This window comes from Lampris incognitus, chromosome 3, assembly GCF_029633865.1.
Source record: "Lampris incognitus isolate fLamInc1 chromosome 3, fLamInc1.hap2, whole genome shotgun sequence".
Taxonomy (NCBI): Eukaryota; Metazoa; Chordata; class Actinopteri; order Lampriformes; family Lampridae; genus Lampris; species Lampris incognitus.
In genome coordinates, this window is record NC_079213.1 from 36524575 (window position 1) to 36539650 (window position 15076).

Sequence of the window (15076 nt, forward strand, 5' to 3'; positions counted from 1 at the left end):
CAGAGCTGCAACCAAACAAGTGAAATTCAGGTAAAAATCATAATAATAATCAATGAAAATGTACTGTATGTTGCTAAATGAGCATATGGAAGTAAAGATGATTAGCTAAGCTATCTCCATTAAACAGCTAATGCTAGCACAGAGGTCTGTTTTTCAGCTAGCAACTAGCTAGGGCTTGTCAAAAATGTTAGCTGGTGCAATCTGGAATAGTTGTGTATCCACCTTAAAAGTTATTTACTTAAATCTAGTTTTGATATATTTATTTGAAGTACATGGCTTTTGCCAGAATGGCTTTTAATTTGTTCCATTGTTTCTGTGACAGTGAAACCTCAACATGATTCTGAACTCTGCCAGAAAGCTATAACTCAGCACGCTAATAACGCAGCCTAGAGCCTCACACAGGGCTGAAACAAAACAAGTTCTAATTCAGGTAAATACAATAGCAATTCATTAACAATAAGCTGTATGTTGCAAAACAGCAAACACTAATTTAATTGCATTACCTTGATCAATTTGTTCCATTATTTGTGTGACAGTTTGTGAGTTCACAACATGAAACTGGACTCTACCAGAGAGCCATATCTCAGCATGATTATAACGCAGAGCTGCAATCAAAAGTGAACACAACTCAGGTAAATCATATAATACTACATAAACAATGTAAGTTATTAAGCAGACCATAGTAAAAGCTCAGTTTGTTGCACTATCAAGATTAATTGTTTCCAATATTTTGGCAGTGACAGTTTGTGAGGCCTCAACATGGAATTGAACTGGGATCACTGTATCATTTGCCAGAAGGACACTGCTGAACCATTAAGATGTCCCTTGAGACGTGCTGAGAGAAGTGATGAAGATAACTTAGATACTTACAGTTCCTTTTAGTCTAATGTAGAGCAATTCCGTGCCATTGATACTCTTCCAGTGAAACTCTTGTTTGGGGATGATCAAACTGCAAGCGATTTTGCATCCCATTCTGCTTCTTGGCACAAATCTTGCCATCTGAAATTCAACAATTTTAAGCTGGCAAAGAAAAAACGGAAGGGACAACGGAATCCTGAGAAAAAGCTAGAGAAGAGACAAAGACTAGATAGTCAAAAGTGCTTCTTCTGTGAGAGTGGCACAGATCAAGGAGCTCTCCATGCAGTGTCAACATTCAATGCTGATGAAACAATCCGAACTATGATAACTGAACTAAATGACACTAAGCTTATGCCCTAGATAGTTGGAGGAGATTTGATGGCAATAGAGGCAAAATACCATTTACTATGCCTAGTCAAATTGAGGAATCAACATCGAAGTATGACTCGAAAGTCAGGCCAATCTCCCGAAAATAGTGATAAAAAAATGAATGAATCTCGAGCTTTCGTAGAACTGATCAACTACATTGAGAAATCTGTGGACTCTGGAGTTCTTCTCTTCAAGCTGTCTGAGCTCCACTCACTGTATGTAAATCGCCTCGAGAAGCTGGGGATCAAGAAACAAGTCAACAAAACCAGGCTCAAGGATCATTTACTTGAACACTTGCCAGAGACACAAGCACAGTATGAAGGGAAGAATACACTTCTCATTTTCAATGGAGGAATGAGAAATATGTTAAAGGAAGCCCTGAACAAACGTAATTTTGATGAAGATGCTTTCATTCTAGCAAAAGCAGCAAAGACAATCATAAATGACATATTCAACCACTCTGGCTTCCACTTCACTGGCTCCTTTCCCTGGTCCCTCTATTCTTTGCCTTGGACCATGTGAACTATTCAAGATGTATGTCTGTCCATATCAGGGACATGAAGTCTTTGCCCAGCTCTATAAAGGATGAGTTTGAGAAGAATTCACACTGGGTTATTTCTAAGACATACAACAAGTTCTCTGCAATTCCCTTTGACCAAGCTCATGAACAGGAGAACAAGTATGTGAAAGGTTCAGCGGGTGCATTGGGCCTTACGGAAAACCCAGATGCTAAGGGAATTTGAAGATGGATATTTCAAAGAAGATAATGAAGAGAACTTCCAGCACCACGAGCAGGGTCTTGCAACGCAGAAGACCTTTCAGAGACAAGTCAAAAGTCTATCTGAAACCATGAAAAGAATGGGAAATCCTTTCTTGGGTGACTTCAAAGATCTTGTGACTCTTGACAGCTGGAACTGCACAGATAAATCCGTCGTGAATACAGTACTCATCTTGGAAGAGACAGGAAAGAGACAATATCAGGAGTTTGTCAAGAAGGTGCTTGAAGAACGGACACGCTCCATCCATGATCCAATCAAGAGGAATGCCTTGGCACTCTTCAGGCAACCTCGACGCAAGACAATGGCGAAACATGGGGAAAAGATCAAAGTGCTTCAGAACAACGTGGCACTCTTTGGCCAGCTATATATAGCTATGTAAAGCCGTGAGAGTAACTTGGATGAATTCTTCGCACATGAGGTACAGTCCTTCCCTCCTTCCCTCTCAGACTTTGGGAAACTTCATCTGACCAGCACCAAATCTGACCTGCTGCAATGTCTTGAGCACCCAGGGCAACCAGAGCCACCCTCAACCTATGACTGCAAAGTCCTTGATGGAGCAGTCATTGTCCACTGCCTGCCCACTGTGAGAGTGACCACATTTGATACCTATGCAGATGAGGTTTTCATCCCTTACTTACAGAAGCAGCTACATAATACCAAGCGGCTGGATGTTGTATGGGACACATACATCCCAGACAGTTTGAAGGAGTCCACCCGCGAAAAGAGAGGACAAGGTGTTCGCAGAAAAGTGTCAGGCCCGACAAAGCTGCCCGGAAATTGGATGGATTTTCTCCGTGATCCAAGCAATAAGAAGGAGCTGTTTGACTTTTTGACATCTAAGATTGAACTGTTCAGCTGGCCACAAACCAAAGCTTTGCATGTCACATCAGGGCAAGCTGTGTCGTCTTTGGTTCCAGTAGCACAATGAACTCTTGCAATCATGAGGAGGCTGACACTAAGATTGTGGTCCATGTACAACATGCACTGGAGCATGGAGCGAAAACTGTCCTTGTGCGCACTGTGGACACTGATGTCATCGTCATCCTTGCAGGCTTGTTTCATGATTTACTGGTAATTCAACCCCTGACTGACATCTGGGTGGCTTTTGGGATGGGCAAAAAGTACAGATTTTACCACATTAACAGCATGTGCAAAAGCCTGGGGGAACCTAAATCCAGAGCTCTGCCTATGTTTCATGCATATTCCGGCTGTGACACTACATCTGCCTTCAATGGAAAAGGTAAAAAGTCAGCTTGGCGGGCCTGGCAAGCCTATGATGCTGCCACAGAAACATTCATCGACCTGGCAAAGCATCCCTTCCAGCAACTAAACGTAGATAGCCAGCAGTTCAGTGAGCTTGAAAGATTGACTGTCATCCTGGATGACAAATCCAGCCTTTCGAACTCAATTAACCAAAAAAGAAAAGAACTCTTCTGTGAAGAAAATAGAACAATGGAGAAACTACCTCCTACCCAGAATGCACTCCTCCAGCACGTGAAACGGGCAGTCTACCAAGCAGGCATCTGGACCACCAGTACACAAACCCACCAAGCCATTCCTTCTCCAGAGAGCTACGGATGGACCAAGGAATTGGGATCATGGGTGCCAGTCTGGCTAACAATTCCTGAGGTCTCCAGAGCTTGCAGAGAGCTCATCAGATGCTCATGTAAAGGGGATTGTAGCTCTTGCAAATGCAGCACTGGAAATGTGGACTGCTCACCTCTTTGCAAATGCAACTGTAACAGATAGACACAATAAACAGCAACTCACTTCTTCTACCCCATGTTTTCACATTAAGATGCATGTTCATTTGTATTCATCATTGCATTAAATGTGTTGTTGATAATACTTAATGTTTGGGGACTTTATTTCTGTAAAAGTTGGCCAACTTTATCACATTTGGAAGTGATTTGATGATTTTATGATGCATAGTGTAACGTGCATGGATAAGTAGACACGTTGGTCCTTGACTAACGGGTCGGACACTTTAGTCGACTGGTTAACGTTGTCGCTTGCGGTGCAGGAGATACGGGTTCGCGTCCCGGCTGTGGCGACGGTATCTCGGACTGCCCCCCGAATTCGCTACATTGGTGTCAGAAGTGGGATGGAGCGACCGTAAGGCCATCGGAAGCGTAGGCGCCCTGAGGCGTGAAGGAGCTGATAGGCTTAAGCGAGGGGACGCGCTTCCCGAAGGAGGGGGGTAGTGTAACATGCATGGATAAGTAGACACGTTGATCGGGTTGATTTGTAAAGACTGAAGTTATTGGTTATGCACTGGCTGGTGAAATTTTTAGTTGTAGTTAAGATTTAAGTTCCGTTTTATTTTATTTATTTTTAGTTTTGAGGTATACCGGTAATACAGATGAGTGTGTTACTGCGAAATATGTTCTCTGGTTGATATAAACAAGCTGGCATTTACTTCCAGGTCTGTGGTCTATTATTGTTTTAATTTATCGACTGCTCCTCCGAACCTAGTTTCTGGTCCTAGATATCTGTTTACCCTCACAGGTGCTACAGTGAAAATTGGCGAGCCATCCAGGAGCAGTTAAATAAACTCAGTAAACAAGTAAGCATTTTTACTTTTGACCAAGACCTTTAACTACTTGCCGGTCCCGCAAATATGGAAGTAGTAAATAGAGAAAATATTAAAGTACCAACCTCAGTCATTGTTAGCGGGTTCACTGATACAGAGTTCGATGAAGACTTAAGTGATTTCTTGAACCGATAAGGGCGCATTTCTAGAGCAACAAGGGTAGATGATCCCCAGTCTCCATATCACAGAGACGTCATTGTAGAGTATGAGAGTGGAGCTGCACTGAGAAGCCCTGAACCTATGTTGCCCTACACCTATGAGATCCCGAACCAAGTCACATATCAGATCAGAGCCCTGTCAAGTGACTATCTACCAGCTGTAATTGATAGCGCCACCCAGAGCTTTCTAAGTAAACTGCAAAAAATTGCTAAAGTGAGTGGCAAATCTTTGAAGACATTCTTCACGCGCAGGTTTCCAGATGCAGCGAATCAGTTGCTGCTAATCTTGAGTCCATTAATAAGTCCTCCACCCCAGAGCCTCAAAGCGTACCTTCAACCCCAGTAATTACTGAAACGCAGGTGACTTACCAAGCTTTTCCAAGTGAAACCGTGGAACTGAGTAAATCCCTTCCAAGTGCAGCTGAACCCAAATCGCTCAGATGAAACACCTAAGGTTGCTACGAGTATTGTAAGTCCTCCTGAGGTGCAAAGAATGGTTATAGAACACATAGTGAGAAGCGAGGCACCTGTTTCATAAATGAGTGCACCATTCAGAATCAGACCATTCTCTGGTAAAATTCCTTGTCCTAACCACGAGGTAGACTTCGACACATGGCGAAACAGCGTTGAGCTCATTCTTCAAGATCCAGCTCTGTCAGACTAAGTGTTCTAGAGAAATTCTTGGTAGTCTCTTGCCACCAGCAGCAAACGTGAAGCATTTAGGTCCCCGTCCTTCACCCTCAGTTTATCTTGAGCTTCTCGGTTCAGCTTTCGGCACCGTAGAAGATGGCGATGAGCTTTTCGCGAAATTCCTTAACACTCTCCAGGATGCTGGGAAGAAGCCATCCCAATATCTACACCGATTACAGACAACTCTCTCCAAAGCACTGAAGAAAGGCGGTGTTTCAGTCAGTGAAGCAGACAAATATCTCTACATCAATTTTGTCGAGGGTGTTGGGATGATGTACTTATAGCAGACCTTCAGCTTGAACGTAAAAGACACCACCCGCCTCTATTCTCTGAGTTGCTTCTGCAGTTACGTGTAGATGTAGCCGATGGCTGTTTCAAAGCAATTTTAAACCAAAAACCGACAACGCCACTCCCTATTAAGAAAAGCGGGGGACACTTCCGCAAAACATTAAACACAGGTTCTTGCAGTGAGGTTGTGAGTGTGTAGCTAAGTATCGATAGAAACAGCAATGATCAGCTGGAAAAAAGGAGTTTTTATTTAACAGTGGACTAAAAAGCAATCCCAGGCATTAAACAATGTCAAAAACAACTCCTCAATATACAGCAGAATTTACAGATGCACCCCAATTAAAACGACATAAATTGGTACAGCACGGATCAGATGATAAAGACTACTACATCAAACAATGAAGTGTGTCTCCAGTTACAACTCGCACCATCCGGGGTGCTGTCACGGAGATGATGTCAATCTAAAATGCTTACCACTACGATCAGCGAATCTTAATGAAACCAAGTTGTGATAAAGAATAAATAGTAACTTTAAATCCATTTCCCGGTCATAGCACCTTCCCCGTGCTGCTCCAACTCCAGAATGACTCCCTACCGCTGCTGCTGCTGCTTCTTCTTCTTCTTCTTCTTCTTCTTCTTCTTCTTCTTCTTCTTCTTCTTCTTCTTCTTCTTCTTCATCTCTCCTCCATCTCCCTCAGCCATGAATAGACTCGGCTCAGTCCAAATTGTGATACTCTATCGGCCTCCTGGCTGTTACTCGTTATTTCTTGAAGAATTTGGAGAATTTGTCTCAGGCCTTGTTACTCACTCTGATGAGATTCTAATTCTAGGTGATTTCAATATTCATCTGAATAAGGCTGCTGATCCTCCAAGTGAAGCCTTTCTGGCACTAGTTGATACTTTTGGGTTCACTCAGTTTGTTCAAGAGTCGACTCATTGCAGTAGTAACACCCTTGATTTGGTTTTATCTAAAGGAATAGCTGTTTCTGATCGGAATGTCTTACCAACCACATCTGCTGTGTCAGATCATTTTCTCATCAAATTTGAAGCTTTATTGGCCTGTCCAGTTAATGTCAGCACAGATGTAATTGCCACTCGCCACACTGGTCCCTCCATTGTAGCTGCATTTGGCCAGCAGCTGCCAGAAGTCTTGGCTCCTTTCACTGTGGTAAATGACTCTGTTGAAAATTTCACTAGTGACTTAAATGTGGCCCTCTCTAGTCTCCTCGATTCAGTTGTACCTCTCACTACCAGAGCTAGGCGACTAAAGAGGCCTACACCCTGGTTTAATGATAGGACACGAGCTCTTAAGCGGACCTGCAGGAGACTGGAACGTAAATGGCGAAAATCAAAATTGGAAGCTTTTAAACTATCATGGCAAGAGTGTTTATTGAAATACAAGCGTGCTTTATCTACTGCAAAAACATTGTATCTCTCTCACTTAATAAATATTAATAAACATAACCCCAGATTTCTCTTTGACTCTGTATCTAAACTTACTAAAAAGCAGTCGTCTATTAGCTGCTCACCATTCGCAGCCCATGAATTTCTAGATTTTTTTATGCAATAAAGTTGATGAGATCTTAAACAAAATTAGTTCTTCAACTCCATCTACTCCTGCAGATCCGGCCATACTAAATTCATATCTACACAATGAGTCACTGACAGTTCCAGTTATTACAGCTTTTGAGACTATCTCACTTGATACTTTGACTAAGTGTGTGCCAGCTTCTAAACCAACTGCTTGCCTACTTGATCCCTTACCAGCAAAACTTTTTAAAGACCTCTGGCTTTTTCTTGGACCTACAATGCTAGACATCATTAATTTATCTCTTACTACTGGCATTGTTCCCAGCAGTTTTAAGACAGCTGTGGTTAAACCTCTACTTAAAAAACTGCACCTTGATCCAGGGTCTCTTAATAACTATCGGCCAGTCTCTAATCTTCCATTCTTCTCTAAAGTACTAGAGAGAGTTGTGTATCAACAAATTTTGACCCATATAAAGGAAAACGATCTATATGAACCTTTTCAGTCGGCTTTCAGGCCCTGTCACTCCACTGAAACTGCTCTGACCAGAGTGGTAAATGATCTTCTACTGGCTATCGACTCTGATTCCACTTCTGTGCTTCTACTACTGGACCTCAGTGCAGTCTTTGACACCATTGATCACTGTATACTTTTAGATAGATGACATTGTAATTTTGGTGTCTCTGGCTTTGCTCTCTCTTGGCTTAAGTCCTACTTATCTGGAAGAACACATTGTGTCTGCTATAATAATATTATATCAAAATTTTCTGACATTAAATACGGTTTGCCTCAGGGCTCAGTACTTGGCCCTCTACTTTTCTCTCTTTACATTACACCTCTTGGCCAAATTATACGCAGTTATGGAATAAATTTCCATTGCTATGCTGATGATACTCAGTTGTATGTGCCTATAAGGGCTGATGATCATACTCAAATCACTAACTTAGAGGCCTGCTTGGCTACTGTGAAAAACTGGACCTCACTTAACTTTCTGCTTTTAAATTCAGATAAAACCGAGATGCTAGTCATTGGCCCTGCTAGACACAGACATCAATTTGATCAAGTAACGATGACGACCAACAGCTCTGTGGTTTCACAAAGTGTGGCAGCCAAAAATCTTGGTGTTACGTTTGATCCCAGCCTTTCCTTTGATAAGAACATTAAAGAAATCACCAAGACTGCCTTTTTTCACTTACATTACATAGCTAAAATTCGGTCTTTTCTCTCCATGGCTGACGCAGAGACTGTAATACATGCATTTGTTTCATCCAGACTTCATTACTGTAATGTTGTGTTCTCAGGTCTGCCACATTCTAGTACTAAAAGTCTTCAGATGGTTCAGAATGCTGCTGCTAGAATCCTAACTAAAACTAGGAAATTTGACCATATTACACCAATTCTAGCCTCCCTTCATTGGCTTCCTATCCATGTTAGATCAGAATACAAGGTGCTTCTGCTGACTTGTAAAATCCTAAATGGGCTTGCCCCATCCTACCTGTCTGATCTCCTTAAACCTTACATGCCACCTCGAGCACTTCGTTCTCAAAATACAGGGCTCCTGTGTGTACCCAAAGTTAAAAAGAAGTCAGCTGGTGGCAGGGCCTTTTCCTATCGGGCTCCATTTTTGTGGAATAACCTGCCTGCTGCCATCAGACAATCAGAGTCTGTTGAGTCCTTTAAATCCAAACTTAAAACTCATCTTTTTGCTTTTTGCATGTAGTTGCCTTTAAGCTGAGTGCTTCACAACCTGTACTGGACGGCGGGTTGGTTTTCTGTCTCAATGAATTTACCAACCACTGTTCTGCCGACGAGATTATCGAGTATAGATTACAGAGTATAGATTATGACGAATTGATGACTTAACTGATTATGGCTAATGACTATTGCAAACTGTTCTCTTCTCTAACATGTCTTTTCTCTCTCTCTGAATGATGTCTTCTCCTTTCTCTTTTTCTGTGTTTGAATGGTGTCATGTGAGTCTCTCTTACATGCATGTGCAGTCGGTTCTCCTCCCAGGTCTCCGTGGTGATGGTGGTCGTCATTTGGATGCTGCCTGCCCTTCCACTCCTCACATAAATTTTTCTTTTATTACATGATGATGCTGGTCGCGTGGCCTGGGTCCTGGACTGCTCCGTTGGCATGTGGACACTGCTTGGCATCCTGTGCATCATGTTCTTCATAAATGTTATGTCCATTATAATTCTGTTATCCTCTTTCAATGTTGTATTACGTAAATTGCGTGAACACAACATCCATTGCACGCTGTCCGTCTTGGGAGAGAGATCCCTCCTCTGTTGCTCTCCCTGAGGGTTCTTCCTGTTTTTTCTCCCTGTTAAAGGTTTTTTTTTTTAGGGAGTTGTTCCTTATCCGATGAGAGGGTCTAAGGACAGGATGTTGTGTTGCTGTAAAGCCCACTGAGGCAAATTTGTAATTTGTGATATTGGGCTATACAAATAAAATTGATTTGATTTGATTTGATTTGTTAGCTGCCAGACTGAAAGAAGGTATAATACAAATAATTAGTGAAACACAGTCTGGTTTAATCAAGGGAAGATCTGTTCACAATAACATCCATCTGGTTCTGGATCTACTAGATTACAGTGATTTAGTTGAAGATGATGGATTCTTACTGTTTCGAAATTTTCAAAAAGCCTTCGATTCTGTTGAGCACCCTTTCATCTTACAAGTCCTACATCATTTTGGTTTTGGAGAAAGGTTTGTTGGTGTCATAAGCATGTTATACAAGGATATAAACAGTTGTGTGTCCTTATCTGGTGGTACCTGCCCGAAATTTGGTGTTAAGAGAGGCATTAGACAAGGCTGCGTCAGCTCCCCTCTATTATTCCTTATTGTAGCAGAATTACTTTCCATTCTAATTAAAAATGATAACATTGAGGGCCTAGAGGCCTTGGGCAACAAATTATTGATAAGCCAACTTGCGGATGACACCACACGTTTCTTAAAAAATGCCTCCCAGATCCCCTTGGCCCTTAAATCAGTTGTGCTCTTCACTGAGGCATCAGTTTTAACTCTGAATACAAGCAAATGAAAACTTCTGGCAATACATGAGCATCATTCTAGGCCTTTATTTGGTGTCCCTGTTAAAACTGAGGTTAAATATTTATTAATTAACTTAAGTAAACCTTGAATCAAGAGAAGAGATGAATGTTCAGAATAATATTACAAAGTGTAAAGCTATATTAAACAGCTGGTTACAGAGGGACATTACTCTGTTTGGGAGGACTCTACTCACCAAGATGGAGAGTCTCTCTAGATTTATTTATCCTGCTTACTCATTGGCTGTTTCATCAAGAATGATTAAATCCATAAACGAAACTAATTTCAATTTTATTTGGAAAAACAAGTGTCATTATATCAGAAAAAGTGACCTCTTGAAAAGTTATGAAAACGGTTGAATGCCAAAGTTATGAAAACGGGGGGCTGAATGTGTAACCAGGTTAAAATTAATGTTTTTATTTTATTTTGTTTGAGTATGAAATATCACCAAATCCTGTCTGTGTGCTGTTATTTGTGTTTACTACATTTTATTTTATGTCATTATTTACTTTTATCTATGTTTTATATCGACCGTCATATACCTGTATTGTCGCTTTAAGAGCGAGGTCTTGTGGGTACACGGAAGAGGGAACGCGGGAGAGGCCATTTTTGTTTTGTGGAGGGAGTCTCAAACAGCGACCGAGCCGAGCCACGCGTGTTTCTTACCGTAGCACAGTTTTGCTGGTTGAGGAGAACGTAACCTTGAGTATCCCTGTAAGAAGATACTGCAAGCTGTGGGATAAAATACTTGTTTTATCCTTTCTTACATCGGAGTCCCGTGGACGGTTTCTCCTTCTAATGCACACGAGTGAAGTCCGGGCAGTGGTTGAGCTTCAACCCCCACGTCCGTAAGAAACACCGCTCCCGCTGGAGGACTGGACGTTTGTCGAAGGATTTGAAACCGCAAGGAAAGAAGAATTCAGCTCGCGCTGGCTATAGAGCTGAGAGGTGACTGTCCTATAGCTATGTTATGAGACAGACAACATTCTATTTCCTTTTCTTACCTGTGATTTCGTACAGAAAATAAATGGCAAGGTGGGCCAAATAGAGTCCTGTGTGTCCCCCCCTCCTTCCTTGATCATGATGATGATGATGATGATGAGAGACTGAGGGCCCCCCAACAACACCTGGGGCCCCACCCAACAAGAACACAACGCAGAGCTAATGATGAGAGTGACGGGCGTGCAGCAGGCTGACCAGCATAGAACAGCATAGGACTGCCCCCGTTACATTGGTGCCGTGACCCTCCTGGATCCTGAGAGCGACATCAGTTGCTCGCCGCGGGAGGCTGCTGTCGTCATCAAGCCCCAGACGTCCTCAGGTATTTCTATAGACTGTACAGTCATGTTACAGTGGACTGGAGTTGAGCTGTGTGGACACTGGACAGTCATAGCTGTGGTTACCATGGACTGGGCTTGTGAACAGGACATTTGTATATATTGAAGGAAAAAAAACACACGAAAAAAAAAGGAAAAAAAGTTAATGTTGATGTGATTGAAGGACTCGTGTGAATAATCTATTGATGTAAACTACTAGATATGTGAATATGTGATTAATCTATTGGTGAATTTGTTGATTGTGTGTGATTGTTTCAATCTCTTAGTGCTTTCTAGATTCAATTATTTAAATGAATTGAACATTTCACTTTTTTATTTTATTTTTTATTTTATCTGAGTGTTAGAGGTGGGAACATGGCAGAGGGTGGTTCGTACGTAGGTGGGGGTAACATTGCTGATCAGGATCTTTTGGATCGCCAGTGTGCTATGGAGAGGGGGTACCAGTTAGATGTGGATGGGGGTTTACGGCTAGGTGTAGGTAGGAGTTTCGGGCAGCTCTTAGAGGGCGGGGAACCAGACACCAGAGCACCAGGACCTAGAGACCACATTTGGCACTCCTCAGTTCACCTCCACACGCTATGTAGAACGGGCCAGGCCAGGTATCAGCGAAGGGGCTGTGCTAGGTAACAGCGAGCAGCCAGTGGGTGAGTTAGCCATGCTCATTACTCAGTTAGCAGAGAAGATAGGAGAGTCAATCACTGCTAAGCTGCAGGAAACACAAATGCTTAGAAACACACACACAGACAGTGCTAGGTCTGCTGAACAGCGTTCGGAGACAGTGCCTAGTGTTAGAGTAGTAATGCAGACAGACGCTAGGGAGCCTCCTATTTTCAGGGGCGATAGCTCTGATAAGTTTACAGTTCATGAATGGGAGAGCCTTATGACTTTGTATTTGAGGAAGCAAGCCATTCCAGTTAGTGAGCAGTCACATGAGATTCTAGCTGAGCTTATGGGGAAAGCAGGGGACGTGGTGAGGATAAAGCTGCGCAACACATCTGTCGACCACATAGCGAACCCCCACATTATTTTTGATGTACTGAAGCAACACTTTAGTGACCTCACATACTCGAACATGCCCCTGGCGGACTTTTGCAGTACGCTGCCCAAGCCAGGTGAGGATGCTATGGAGTATTGGATTAGGCTTAATAAGACAGTGGAGGTGGCTGACGAATGCTTGAAGCGGCAAGGCCGTAGTATTGAAGAGCCAAGCCACGAAGTAAGCATCATGTTTATCAAACACTGTCCAGATCAGTCTCTTGCCAATGTTTTTAAGTTCAAGTCCGCAGGGAAATGGTCTGCTAGCGAGATCCAGGAGAGGCTTGATGAGTACATGCTGGAGAGGAAGTCTCGTGTTGCTGCAGGTGGACAACGTGAAGCAGGCGCGGTAGAGCGTAGGTTCCGTTCACAGGTTCATGTCCCTGTAGTCGACGTGGCTCCCAACTTGAACACGACCGTGCGGGTGGTGCCATCTCCCATCCCGGCTCATGCGTCATCTCCTACACCATTTTGTGCAAGGTCTCCTACACCGTCCCGCACCGTCTCCCGCACCTGTCTCTGGCGATGATGACTATATGAGGAGTTTGGTGAGCTTGCTAGACCGTTTGGTCACAATGCAGACTCAGGTTCCAGTTAGCGCTGCAGTCCGGACACCGACGCTGACTCAACCGCCAGCTAGCGCCGCAGGGCGGGTGCCAGATGCACCACAGTGGTTGTGCAGGGTTTGTAAGTCTCCGGATCACTCCACATTTTCCCACTGCAGTCGGGAGAACCGATGTATAAACTGTTTGTCTCCTGGTCATTGGAAGAGGGACTGTCCTCACCCTCAGCCACCCAACCAGCTCCGTTCTCAGCCTGGTGGAAGAGCTGGTCATCATTCTCGTCCGTTAAACTACTAAACCCACACCTAGAGAGGGATGGTGTGGGTAATGTAGATGTATCCCTCACTGATGTCTCTGACCTGGCTCACTTGTATGAAGACAAGTGTGCCAAAGCACCTCAGGGTTTGCGTATGGTCATTCAGGCGACACAGAGGATTCAGGCTTTCAGTGACTTGTTCTATGCTCCTGTTCTTGTCAACCAGAGTGTGCAGCTTAATGGCATGTTGGATACTGGCTCTATGTCATGCAGTATCAGTGAAAATGCAGTAGAGAAGCTCCGCTCTGGGGGTGTTTTACCTGAGAAGCAGCAGCCTGAAGAGAACATTGTCTTGATTGGCTGCGGTGGTCTGGAGACTAGGCCTGATGGTTTTTATGACCTCAACATGCAGCTTTATGGTGTTTCCTTTGTCATACCCACTCTGGTCGTGCCCGGTCAGCATGATGATATGATAGTCGGCACAAACGTCATTAAACATGTGGCCCATGTACTCAAGAGTGGTACTGAGTACTGGGACATCGCGTCCAGACAGGAACATCCGTCTAGTCCTGACGTTGAACAGTTCCTGTCCATGTTCACGAATGTAGAGCGCTGGAGGGGTAGTGCAGTTCCTGAGAAGATAGGTGCTGTTAAGCTCACCCAGGCCGTGACACTCTTACCGAGGCACGAGCACTTAGTCTGGGGCAGACTTCCTGCTAAGGTGCCTATGTCAGCTGGAAGCACTGTTGTTGTGGAGCCGACAGACTCCAAGGCCATGCCACGCGGTGTCCTCGTAGGTCAACTTGTCACACCGCTCTGGGGTGATAGGTGGGTACCCATGACTGTTGTCAATCCGTCTGACAAAGCCATCACGCTGAAAAGGAACTGCAAGTTGGCTGATGTGTTTCTGTGCTTGGCGATTGAGGACTTTGATGTTTTCCAGGGACTGCAATCAGTTACGGGGAGGCATGAGTCCAACGCCACAGGTAGTGCCTGTCCCCCTGTCCAGCCGGCTAGGAGTTTGTCAGAGCTCGGACTCAGTGACATTGACCTCAGCTCCTGTCAGGTTAGTGAGGCATGCAAGTCCCAGCTCACTCAGCTGCTCACCGAGTACCATGACATCTTCTCCAGGGACTCTCTGGACTGTGGCGAGGTCACAGGATACACACATCGCATCCATCTGGTGGATGAGCGCCCCTTTCGCTTGCCCTACAGGAGGGTTCCCCCAGCCCACTATCAGAAATTGAGACAGGTTCTCACTGATATGGAGGAGAAAGGGATTATCCGGAAGTCCTCGAGCGCATACGCTTCACCGCTGGTTATGGTGTGGAAGAAGGATGGCGGGCTTCGGATCTGCACTGATTTCAGATGGCTGAATGCTCGGACCTTGAAAGACGATCATCCCTTGCCACACCAGTCGGACTGTCTTGTCGCGCTGGGTGGTAACTGCCTCTTTAGTACGATGGACCTCACCTCTGGCTTCTTCAACATCCCAATGCATGAAGATGACAAGAAGTACACTGCTTTCACGACTCCCCTTGGGTTGCATGAATACAATCGCATGC

The 15076-nt window shown here is 44.0% G+C and overlaps 1 pseudogene; it reads left to right on the forward strand.

Annotated features, from left to right (window-relative positions):
- Nucleotides 1-8983, forward strand: part of LOC130109739 (uncharacterized) — a 30244-nt pseudogene extending 21261 nt beyond the window's left edge.
- The last annotated feature ends 6093 nt before the right edge of the window (nucleotides 8984-15076 follow it).